Here is a 13185-nt window from a genome sequence, read left to right on the forward strand (position 1 = left end):
AACCAGACTGAGTGTTCTACGAAACGTTCGCGATGCGATGGCTGAAAGCTTAGACCTGCAGAAACAATTTGCAGATGAAAAAGGAAAAGTGGAAAGTTTTAAGGTCGGGGCCCTGGTTATATTAAATTTGAGGAACCTGCCTACACGTGCAGCCTCTGCTATCTTCCGGACGAAGCTTTGTTCACGGTTTATTATACCGTTTAAGGTTGTGGCCAAGCGGGGCCTAGCGTATACGCTGAACCTTCCAAAACAGATGCGCACCCACCCGGTGTTTTACGTGGGCTTACTCAAGCCGTACCGGGATCCGGCGCAAGAGAACGCGAAATCGTTGGCGCCGGAGCGGATCCCACGGACCCTCGGCCATCCAGAAGTTGAACCAGTAACTGGTTCTGAGCACGGGGTGCTACAACCTCTATTTTTAATGGCGCCAAGCGCTCCACCAACGCATGCAGCGACGCTTTTGCCTGCTACACGGCTAAGAGTTGCTCCGACGGAGCGCGGTAGTTCTCAAGGCGAGGCAGCCGGCGCACAACGTGCTTTTTAACGTCAAGAGCGTTCGCACAGTGAAATGATACTTGATCATGACGCTCAGCGGTGCTCCGATCACGAAGGACCTTGTCCTCAAGGGCTCGAAGAGCATCACGAGTCACCGAACGGCGGTCAACCCGGTCGTCACGGCCCGCCACCGACTCTTCCCGAGGAGAACGGTGACGTCCACTATCAGGTGATGTCCACTATCTGTGAAACGTCGTGTGAGACGACGTCGTCATCAGGGTCAAACCCAATGTCTGGTGAAGTGGCGGGGATATCCCGACTCCGTAAACTCGTGGGAGTTTGAGGCGCCACTTCGGCAACATTGCCCAGTCGCCAAGGATGCTTTTGATCGGAAAGATCAGAAAGTCCCGAGTCATCAGACGCCTCGCGCTTTCCGGCAATTGCCAGAGAAGTAGACGGTCCATGGGCTGGACTCAAGCAGTGGCCCTGAGCTCTTGCGGTCGAAGACACAGAGCTCGCGGGAGCGATAAGGGCTAAGCCATACGTCGCAGGGCGACTATCCGAAGGAAGTCGACGGCGTGCCTTGAGATTTGCATACTCAAATCGGAGGTGTCGCTCCACACGCACGTCCACTTCCTTGTGGCTCAGCTGTAAGTTATACAGTGAGAAAAGTTTGCGGTGCCGTTGCACCCATCACTCAAAGTGCGCTTCGTCATCTGCACCGCTTTCGCCAGAGGCGAGCACTACAGGTATCGTCCGCATTGCAGGTACCTTGTTGAGCACGTAAACGAGTGCGATAAACGTCCAGCGGAATTTCTTGTTGGACCAAGAAACGAGCTCGAAGAGCTTTCCGTGTGGCAAGTTCATCTTCAGTTCTGGCTGGGGACCCGATGATGTGGACGCGTAACGATCGAGTTACTGCGTCCGTCGCTTCCACAGCGGGATCCGCTGAGCTGAAGCCAAATTCCACACGTGGGTCAATGACCGGCCGTGGATGGGCGCGCTTCAGAGCCACCTTATGGGCAGCTTCAAGCTGCCGCCTCTAAACCCCGTCGAGGTCATTGGTGATTATACCAGGTTCGGTTGACAAGAAGTCAGGGAACGGACATGGGGTCCGCAAGGCACGAGCAGGGCTCGTATCACGCCGATTGGCGCAGCTCCCCTTCGTCGTCAGCCCATGCGGGAAAAGGAGTGTCAGACTCGTAGTCGACCACCTCCACATCCTCAACGAGGTCACTCGTCATTGATAACGAACGCTAAGCGCGAGGCTTGTGCTCATCGAGCCTAGGATGAACACCTTCCGGTGCCGCGGACGCACTGTTCGACTTCGCACCGCGTGTGGGAACGAACTTGGGCTCTGCCCGTATTCGCTGTCAGACTTGATGCTTCCGTGCCGTTGACACAAGACTCATTGAGCAAGGAAGCCGCTTTATTCCAACGAATTAAGTTGCAGTGTCTAGCGGACACGTTAGCCTCGTTGAGGCAATGATCGATTGAAACTGTAAATGCTCTCAATCTTAATATGGGAGGGTGTAACGGGGTCACACGTACCCTGGTAAAAGGGGTGTGTGTCACACAAGATGTGCATGGTGTGACTGCACCCAAATAAGAACCCGGTATGTGACTTGGTAGCCAGTGATTATGCATGTATTTAGATTTTACTATATATATTAATAAAATCTATACATATAAAAATTAAGCGGTTTAACCGCAGATAAAAATAAATAAAAATCACTTTAGAGTTTAAACCGAAGATTTTATTAGCCTCGGTTAAGTAGTAACTACTCGTGGAGTTAGCGGATTGCGATCCACTACACTCGTTTTGGTTCTTGTAAAAACCGAAAGTTCGGTGACCTAAACTACGCTCCCTCAAGCGCTAAGCAACGGCAGCCCCGCTGCAGTGTCTATCATGGTCCCATATCGGATTAAGGAATTAGCAACCATAGGGTTGTATGCGGTAATCGCTCGCCTGGACGTGCTCACTAGCGATAAGACTGCGCTGGTGGGTAGGTCAGTGGCGCTTCAACCTGAAGCCGTTGGCTAAACGATGAGTTCCACCTTGGACCGCTTATAATGACTGCCATTGCCTTTGAAGGGAACTTACGAGCAATGCAACGATAAAAGTGGTGCTCTCTACGTGGGAAATCTGCACCGACTAAAATGGCGAAGATCTCTCTGCCTATCTGGAGTGCTCAAAAAATCTTCTCGACAAAGAAGCATTAATTTGGTGGAAATAACAACGAGAATCAAAGTTAAAGCCGCAATGGCGTCTGACCCTCTACCGGAATAGAAGATGTTAATCGTCCGATGAGAGGCTTCCAGCTATCTTCTCCTCCCTTGTCAATAATTATGGTGCGGCCGTAGACGCTCATTCTCAGCACTTTTCTCTGTCCTCGCGGCACAGAAGCTGTACTCCTCAAATTTTGCAATATCCACTGCTTTCTCAAAAATGGTAAAATGAGTACGGAAGGTATCGGTGGGGTATTTTAAATGCTAAAACGCATTGCAGTACCCGCAGATATTTCATCTGCAATAGGTCAAATCAGCTGAACCTAGCGCGTCCCCTTTAAAATCGGCTCAACGTACAAAGGGTTGGGCCTCAACGCAAGCGCAACCGACGAACATCACATGGAGAAACGCCAAGTTCGATGTAGATTAAGCGGCGTACCAGGAGAAAATAATATTTATTTTAGCTCATCGAGGCCGTGGTCGATGGGACTCAGCTTGAGAAGATCACTTTCGCTCTTGAGAAACAAGAATCGAAATTCATATGTGTTGGTTGTTGATTACAATATCTCGGTATTTGTAAAACCGTGGATAGCCCTAGCGTTTCAGGAGCGTCGTGTAACTATGTATATCGCGTAAATATCAAAACAAGTAGACAGTACGCGGAGACGCCAAAAAATTCAAATACAGAAACGATTCCTGTATGTTTTCGGATGGATACACCAGTTGAAATATCAAAACGTTTGCCGGGCCTTCAACAGAGCAGAACGATCCATGGGTGGATTGAGAGTCGAAAAAGTTAGGTACTACACACATACTCGTGGTGTAGCATTGGTGAGTTATGAACTCATCTCTACCAAGAAACAGCAGCTTTTCGGTGCCGAGACAAACTGAGATAACTTTTGCGCTGGACAAGTTATTGCTTGAATAATACAGCAATGGTGTTGCTAAGAATATCGAACAAAGCTTGGAAGGCAGAAGTGGTAGTAGCCGAAGGTTCGGATGAGATAAAAAAGACAATGAAAATCGCGATCTCTAAAAAGCATTTTTGCGGAGGCGAATAAGTTCGCTGTAAGTCGTAGTCCTTAGAGTGTATCATTAGTGGGACAAAAATGTAGACATGAGCTGTTGTCTAGTGCGCTGGAGATGGCGGATAGTTGGGGAACCCGGGTGTCTCAATCTTCCTCATCAGAACCAATTGGGCTGAAAGGCGACTACAAGTTGCAAGTAGAAGGCCCTGAATCTGAAGATTCAACGAGTTGAACAAGGTAAAAAAAACCTAGCTTACTTTATTGTATGGGCAGCAGTTAAATTGACTCTTATCAAACCACACCGTAATTTCAGCTTCGAAACTTCTAAAGCCACTCGCCATGAGTAGCCTTTAAACGCCCATGCACGCGGACATTTCGCATACAATAAAGGCGAAACGAGCGCGAGAAGGTTGCCCCGTAATCGCTTCTTAACCCCCCACATCATCATTGCTCCAAGCTACCGCCTGCCCTTGGAGCAGCAACGGTTGGGAGAATCGGACTCGGCATAAAGAATGACTTTTGGGTGGTAAAGGCTTGCTTGTATCTGACTCGATTTGCGTATAAATGAGAATTTTAACAGCCATATCCTTCTCGAGGCTTTCAAGCCGGCTACAGCAAAGCAAACGTCGGTCTTAAGCGTTGACTGTGTTAAGGCTTGTAAAGTACAAAACACGACGTGGTCGTCGCTGTCAAATCCCATGACCTCAAACTCCCGCTGCTTAGCCCCATGAGATAGTTGTTGCAGCTACTAACACAGCGTCTTATTCACTGCAAATTCAGTTGTCCTTAGGAAGTGGAAAGCATTGTGCGCTGTGCAAACCTGCCTCTACTCAAGGGAGGGGTCAAGGCTAAGGGTATGCCGAATTGTAAGCGGCACTGGCACCACAGCAGTTTTGTCGAAGTGAAATCTCAAAATCTGACGGGTTTCAGACGGACGATAAAACTTTCACCCATACAGGTACTGGTAGCCTCGTAGCCTGCTAGTCTACAAAATGCTCTACGTAAAAGTAGGCCGCTGAAAAGTGGCGGTGGGGGGTTGACGATCCAGTTGCCGGTTCGTGTTTTTGTGACACATCGACTTCTGAGGCTGAGATCAACCAGATATCGGATGTATTTTTCATCGCGCTGCGTGGGTTGGGTCACCAACAGTATTTTGCAATATAGTCTTGTAGATTGCAGATACTGAATGTGCGAGCCGGCTTGTTGCAGTCAATAATACATTTTGCTTTACAACACATCGACTTCCTCTGGGATTGTCACGTTGCTTTTGTTTGTTCCAGCTGTCAACTATCGAGTCGTGCACTCTGTGCATGATGTTTCTTTCCATGGTAATATTATTCCTGATTTTGCCTAGAAATGTGGCCTAGCTGATATCAGCAACTCGGATTTGATCACCAGCCTCCTCTATAGAGAACCGATGCAATTTGTTCGTGGCTGTGTCAAAGGTACTGGCGGTTGCCAAACCATTTATTTGAAACGTAGTAGATTTCATACAGATAGGCACTACATTACTCGAAGCAATCTTAATGTGTCGAAATAACTCGATCCAGTACCACGTTTTCTCCGCGCAAGCGCTATGGACAGTAAATTTCACAGTGAGACTCACGCGATTTGTCGAGATATCTAGTTGCGGGTGATCAGCAGGAGATATATCCAATTCAGTGCTGAGAGCCTTGAGCGATGATTGCCAAAAACATATCTGAAAAGCACAGATCTTTACCAATTTTTTGGCTGCAGCGAAATGGAATTGCTTGCTCTGGCAGCCCAACAGCAGTATGACGGGACGTGTTTTTGAAAAACCAAAAAAAAGTTCATACTAATCGATCGATTAGCTGCCAGCTTTCTGCTAGAACCAGCAGGTTGGCCAAAGGTGCCATCCGTTGCCTAATTCATAAGTGTGCACAATTGTGCTTACCCACTTTCACACGTTGGGCTATTTATACATAAAGATTATCAAGCAGTATCGCTTTCAAGTTGATCATCACATGTGCCTCGTTTTTATTCTTACGTGAGGTCCTAATCGTGAGGCACCACTAAACGATAAGCGTCAGTGGTGTAGTTTAGCAAGCCTTACGAAAAGTTTTAAAGGTGAAGGTATACATCCGCGCGCTTCTATCAAGCACTACATGAGCTCTGGGGCTCATTGTTATCGAAGTCATAAACAGCGCAACACATGTTGTGTCTGACCCGTACGGCGAATGATACGCCTAATCAACTGGCAGCGTCAACATTGAGATATGCGACATTTTAAATTCGGGGCGGTGCAAACGCAATTTTCCCACCACATTAAGCCGACCAGGCTTATACCTTACCTTAAAGGTCTACTCAAAAAGAAGAATATTTAACTTACAAACTATGGTAAAGGCGGCGACGTGCAACGGTGCATGATATGTGTAGATTACAAACGTCGAAGAGCCAAGACCACAAGCGCCGAACAGCCAAAAGGGTGCACCCTAAGCTTGAGGATGGCATACTTCAGTGCAAGTAGCTATTTGTCATAAACTGGGCAGTTTTCTTAGCGTCGTATAGATGACGAGATTCAAATAAGATCACAGTTTCATGCCCACCAGCGTTCACATGGAATGCAGCATAGTTTACTGCAAACGGTTTAAGCATAAGAGACGACATGATGTGGCCGATCCAGAATCAAGCGCGAAATAAAGCTCGCATGACGAATTTCAAGCCTCAAAAGCTTCCTCTTTTGTTCCGCACCAGAAAAATTTAACATCCTTTTTAATTGAATTGATGATATCTTGTGCCAGGTTGGTATAGTCTGCGTACTACTTTTGCTAGTAGTTGGCCTGCACATGGTTTAAGGCACTGACTAATCTACACATACTATCATCTTCGCGAAGCCCTTTTGCTGGCCATGTTTTGCGATGAAACAACCACCCCAAGAGGATCTCGTCAGCGCTATCCAACGTGCTCTGCGCGGCCATTCAAGGATCTATTATCAAATAGGTTTGTGCATAACCAAGATATGACCTAAATTGCTGCATCACTGGATAATTGATCGTCGGTGGTTCCACGAAGCATGACCACCCCATTCCCAGAGGAGTAATCACCGAATATCGTCAGTAGTCAGAGATATTTTTGGACCAGGTCAAGGGCGCTAAACAAAGTGCAGCCCACTATGCTGTCCTTCTGCAAAATTTTATTAGAAAGCAGTAATCGTGTTGGATCTAAGCTACGGGTTGCTTTGTTATAAGCGCATACAATTCATTATTTGCTGTTAGCCTTACTAACTCAAGTTGGCGCAAAAGCAGAGATGTATTCATTCTTTTTAAGTCCGCCTGAAAGGAAGAAAGCGACAATAAGGTTAAACTGTCTATTTGTTAAGGGTTATTGCATTGTGGCGTAATGCTTCGTTTTGAAAACAAGATCGAATTTGGAAAACTTCCCATTCCAGGAGAACACGTGTGGTGGTTCTCTCGTTACAACATAATTCTCCTTCAACAGAAAATACGAAAGATTCATAGGATTCTTGATGATAGCTGGTAGTAGCTTTCCTCGCACTCAGTATGCTGGGTATTTTTAACGGCAGATTAATCTATTATGAATGTCGAGGTCAGCTCTTCCTTTGAAAACAAGCGTACCATACGTGTGGCTTCAACGTCTCGCAATTCCTTGCACATATATATCCCCGAGAATAATTCATCCAGCTCTGACAGCGCTTCTGCCGGAGTTAGTGAGGGACGAACTCCAACTCTCGGGTCTATTCACGGGTGATTACTTTCTCTTCACGCGTATCCATGAAGTGTAACGGACCAGGTCCCATTACACATGTTGTGTGGACCACTTACTTTGTGTGTCTACCATTAACTGTACACCCTGTATAGATGGATATCCCCTTCCAGTTCTGATCTATCAGAAGTGGAGGCACTTATCAGGTTAGGGAGGTTAAAAGCTATTGGTTATTCTCTTCACCTTTCCTCCTCTCTTCGTAAGTCCACGGCCCGTTGCAATACGCGGTGAGGTGTGTCAGTTGGCCTTAGCTTTCATCAGAATGTGTATGTTCACAGTCTATTACACTTGCGGTAGCTCTAGTGGTCATTCCAGCGCCGACTACCACGATGGCTTTATCGATAAATCATATGGCCACAGGCGGTGGTCGTCGCCGGATTATTAGGGAGGGATATTCGCTCCTGACGCACTTGCAATGAGAATGTGAGGCGAAGCTGCAGGCTTAAATGGGAAAACACGCTAAATCCGATGTGCCACAATTAAATCTAAGCAAATTTAGCTGTGTCTTAGCAGGGGTTCTTGTAATTTCTATCGCAGAACACATCGACACCGGTACCGTCACCCCCTCCACAACTGGTTGTGACACTGTCGATACGCACGGAACGTCCCGTTGAAATCAAGGTGAAAGGCTTTCATGGGAACGAAGATGAACATCGTGCGTCCTGGCAGCGAGAAATCGATATCGCTATCCTGATGGGTTAACTTCGTGATGGCCTTAGTCGTATTTAACGCCATCTTGTATTTAAATGGCCGTGCGAAGGATTTGACGATGACATGGACGTCAACCGCTCGAACTACTTAACCACATGGCAAGAGCCGAAAAGGCTATGGAATCGATGTTCCTTCCACCGAATGTGGCGTTTCGACAACGGTCGAAGTTTTGTCTTGCCGTTAGGACAACAAAACATTGTACGACTTTTTACAGAAGCTCCGTGCGCTTATATGGCAAGTGAAACACTATCAGAGGCAGTGATGGTCACCATGTCAATTAATGAACTCACTTACGGCTGAGATTTTCAGCAAAGCCCGACTACTCTGGAACTTGCAATAATGATTTCATTGCACGAAATTCTGTCAGGGTCAAGAATGTGGTCAATCTGTCAACCCGATGGAAGCAGTAACCGCTGCTACTGAAATTCCGAAATCAATGGATTTTAGCGCAGTGTCTGCCCCGTAGACAGCAAGTTCACTGTTACGGATGTCAACAATTTGGTCATTTCCGCCGGTGATTGCTCATAGAGCCAAATCTTTCAATACGGCTCTCGTCATGGTCCCGAGTCACATGATACCAGTACCACGAGATGCCGGATCATTTATAAGCTCTTGCAAATGTGGTGGTAGAATCACTTGTGAGGGTTTATCCCTCGAAGGATCGTTGTCCTTCATAAACGACACCAGTCGAAGTGTTCTCCTTGTGGTCATAGCGAGTGTGAAGGGTTACAGTCGTTTATTTAGATCGTGATCGACTCTGGCGCGTCGCGTAACAATGCGCGAAAGAAAATTATTGCAGAAAATGATTTAGTGATTTCGGATGCAACACATAGAAGCAACGGGTTTATCTCAGCGAAGTTACCAGCTGGTGCGGTGGTCACCGCGAAGAAAATTGCGGTTGATCTACCAGTGAAGTCCAAAACTTCATCTTGACAGGAATATTTACAGTCATTGAGATGGACAAACGGTATGACCTAATTTTAGATATAATGTAGCTTGAGAAGCACGAGCCATGGATAGATTGGCGATCGAGAACGATTGAGAGTAGCTCACTGGGGTAGGTGAAACTCTTAGGAGTAATAAATCCACTTTCCCTGTGCACCAAAAGTAGCACACAGTCGTATGCTGCTGAAAGTGATCCACCCTCCATTGGAAGTCATGCAATTGACAATTTACAGGTCAGGGAAGATAGGGAGTCTTATGGAGTGGCTACGGATGGTCACTCTGAAAGTGCTTGATGGATCAAGTGGTGTCCGGAACTGGCAAACTGATGAATCGTTGAAGCTTGGCGATTTTCCCAACGGAACAGATTTATGAGGGAGAGATGCCATTTATTGCCCCCCCCCAAGACAGAAGAAGACAGGTGTGCAATGAAAAATCAAGAGAATCGACTGTGCCTGCATACATCAATACTCTTACTAATACAACGGACAGCAAAGATGATGCCCCTACACGTTATGCGATTGAGCGCAAACAAGTGAAGAAATCAACGGATTTTTTGACCGCGGTGTTGATACTTCCGCTCTGGTTACGGTTGAGTTCGCGAGCGAGTTAGTCCAGCGTACTACTCCCCGTGATGGAATAATGCATGCAAATATGCTGTTCTACGTATTGAGGATGCAACAACTGAGTGTAGGTTACTAGAACATTTTTTTGCATCGTTGCCGACGATGGAAGAGCTGGTGTAGCTCGATAATGTCACTTACGATGTCTTCCTACAAGACCTCATGTGTGATGACATTGCTGAGATCGTGTTGCTACAGTTGAAGGTCGACTCTGCGGAACGACGCTTATAATAAATTGTGGGTGATTCGGTTTTCGAGAAACTTCGACAGCGTGTGGAGTCACGCAGATGATCCGCTCTTTTGAAGAATCCAACTGATTCTAATGATTTACATAAACAAGTCTTTGTTCAAAACAAGCTGCTGGTGTGGTGAGGGGATACAAGTCTCTTCACAGAGCACCGACGTTTTGTGTGCGTAAACCGAATGATAAATGGAGTATCGCTCACTCATATAACAATATAAATGTGCAGATGATTCCCGCGCCGACCCGGATTCCGCGTATGTATGTCATTATCCACCGTATGTCCTACCAGTGTCGTTTTGTAGAGCCGGGGATGATCTATCCCGCGTCCGTGCAATCAACAAGCGCGATGATACTGACAACTGGATTACGTTTCTTCTCAGATGTCCGGCTGTACACAGTTAGGTGTACTTGAGTTGGTCGATTGACAGTACCAAATCTTGATGAGGGAGGAGTGCGCTCCTTTTTTATTATTACCGTCCGGTATATTATGGGAGTGGCTTGTGATACCACATGGACAAGTAAATGCCCCAGCAGCGTTCAATCGATTGGTCTCACATCTGTTCCGACCACTGCGATGCTTCGCACAAATCTGTAATGTTTTTGTTCATTCGAAGGACGAAGATGGAGAATCTGTTGAAGCATGGTACTTAGAGCAACTCCGTGTGGCGTCAGAATATATGCATGAACGTTGATTACAACCGATTCTTTCAAAGTAAAACCGGTCCTCTGTTGTTATGTTGGTGAACATGGTGTTCGTACAGTGCCTGAGAAGGTCAAATCAGTTGTGTAGTGGCCAACGCCACGAAGTTAAATGAATTTGAGGAAATAATTGGTTTATTCAATTACCTGCATCGTTTTTCGCGTAACTACCCGAAAACGGTACGCTAACTTGCTGAAAAGGACGCACCATGGAAGTGGTTATTCAATTGTAAAGAAGCATTCAATCGAATCAAGAACAGTTAGATGGAAGCACGATGATTGACCAAATGATACGAAGCCGTATGGCGTGGTGTTTGACGGCTCTGAATTTTTAATCGGTTGCATATTATTGCAAAAGTACTCAGAAGGACGTGATCGTATCATTTCAATCGAGATAGGCTGACGCCAGCAGAAAAGAAGTAATATATCCACAACGATGGGCTTTTCGTAATGAAACATGCTCTGGTAAAGTTTCATGTTGACCTCTGGGGTTCGAGCCCGTTTATCGTCTACACTGATTAGAGTTATGCAGTTCTGTCGGCTCACTTATCGCAGCGAATGGCTTGCCGATTATCATTCTTCGCAAAATACAACTTCACGGTCGCGTACAAGCCAGGGAAACTGAACGTGCTGCCAGATACATTGTCACAGCTAGCTCATAAAAGCTATATCAAAAAACATGTATTCGATATGATACGTCGAGCGTATGTTAAGGATGGACAGCGTGATCTGATCAGCAGAGCACTGTCATCGAGTGATATGAAACTCCACAACAAGCTCTCTGGTCGCTTCAAAACAAATTGCATCGTTATGCATGAAAAGATGGTGTCCTTAACTATGGAGTTGCATGTGACGACGAGCCACAGATTGTAGTTCCCCATAACGATTATTTGTAGTACAATATAGTATACGAGGCGCATGTTACGCCGATGATTGACGGATCCCCTTTTCAGTTCGTCCATAGGCGAGTTTATGACGCCATGAGAAATCGCGAACTTCGAGAAGAAACTGTTGATTATCCTTCATGCGTTGTCTTTTCGACGACACTCGATCGGTCAACTCAATTAGCCACTGGTTTATCAGCTAGAGAAGCTTCCCCGCCATCCTCAAACGCAGTTCAAAGGCAAAAGAAGACTGCGTGCCAGCCAAAGACGAAGAAGAGGGGACGCCTGCTTCGGGGACCTCCCCCTCTTCTAGATCGTCAAGTTATCGAGGCAACTACGTCAAGAACGTGGTGGCAGAGAGGAAGGTCCGCAGTTGGAAGGAGCTCTTGGTCAAATGGCAGGGGTTCCCAGCGAGCGAGAATACGTTGGGGCGACTGTCTCTGCATCGTTCGCGTGGCCGATGCGTGTCCAAAGACGAACCTTGCTTAGGGAAACTGTCCCATGCTCTTCTTGCTATGTCCCTCTCGTCGTGAAGTCGACTGATAACCGAGCGCACTTCACGAGCATCCTTGATCAAAGTTGACTCGATTCTGCACTATTAAATGCGCTGATCGAAGGCGCATATCGCGTACCTTCAACAAGTCAGCAGCAGTGCTTGCGCTTTGCAAACGGTGGATGTCCACGGATTGGGTCGCATGAACTCATACCCAGAATCGAGTGTCTATTGTTTGAATGGAATCCAGATCGGATTACTGGACACATGGAGCATACCTAAGGCTTTGTTTTTTTGTAGTTCACCCTCCAGCACGAGTGATTGTTCCGATGGGGTGAAAATACGCGACTCGAGTCATTAATCGAGCAACAATTCGACCAGAGATTTTGTCGATCTCCACCATGTCTTTCGTAAAAGTTATTGTGATGATCAAGTTCACAATAGCACGATTACGCCGATTGACGTGGTAGTGAAACAATACCGAAGTTCGATGGTGCTGAAAATCTCATGTGGAGCAAGCGAGTTGGTCGTCAATCTAGAAGAATTGAGAAAACTTTTAGAGTTTGGGTAAACCCGCTTTTGAGTGCTTTTCTATGCAACAACCTGCTCGTCCTTACGGCAATTAGTTAAGCAATAAAACAGGATAACGGTGAAGACGTCCAAATGAGACTCTGATAAACTTTTAGTGCGTTTGCCATTTTATTTTCCAAATTTGCTGTATCATAGCAGCCCAGATCGACAAGCAGGGTGTGGTGGTTCGACGTGCTGAGGAGCTCAAGCACAAAATTTCTGAGAGGATTTCTCTCGACACCGAGAAAACATACGATTTAGATTTTGCTATGCTGGTGGTACATAATTTATAATCGGGTAAGAAAAATTTAACGCTTTAACCACCTGTCCATCGACACTATGGAGAGCATATCGCAAAGCTCGGGTGCTGGTCTCACTCAAAGAACAGAAGAAATTATTCGATATCTTGATTTGACATGTGTGTATACTTAAGTTGAAGTACTCTTATAACCAAGTAAAATTAAAAATAGGTCCACCAAATTTGCTTTAGTCTAGTTCTGTATTATTTTGTCCCAGTTTGCAA

This window comes from Plasmopara halstedii (genome assembly GCF_900000015.1).
Source record: "Plasmopara halstedii genome assembly, contig: Scaffold_2061, whole genome shotgun sequence".
NCBI classification, from domain to species: Eukaryota; Oomycota; class Peronosporomycetes; order Peronosporales; family Peronosporaceae; genus Plasmopara; species Plasmopara halstedii.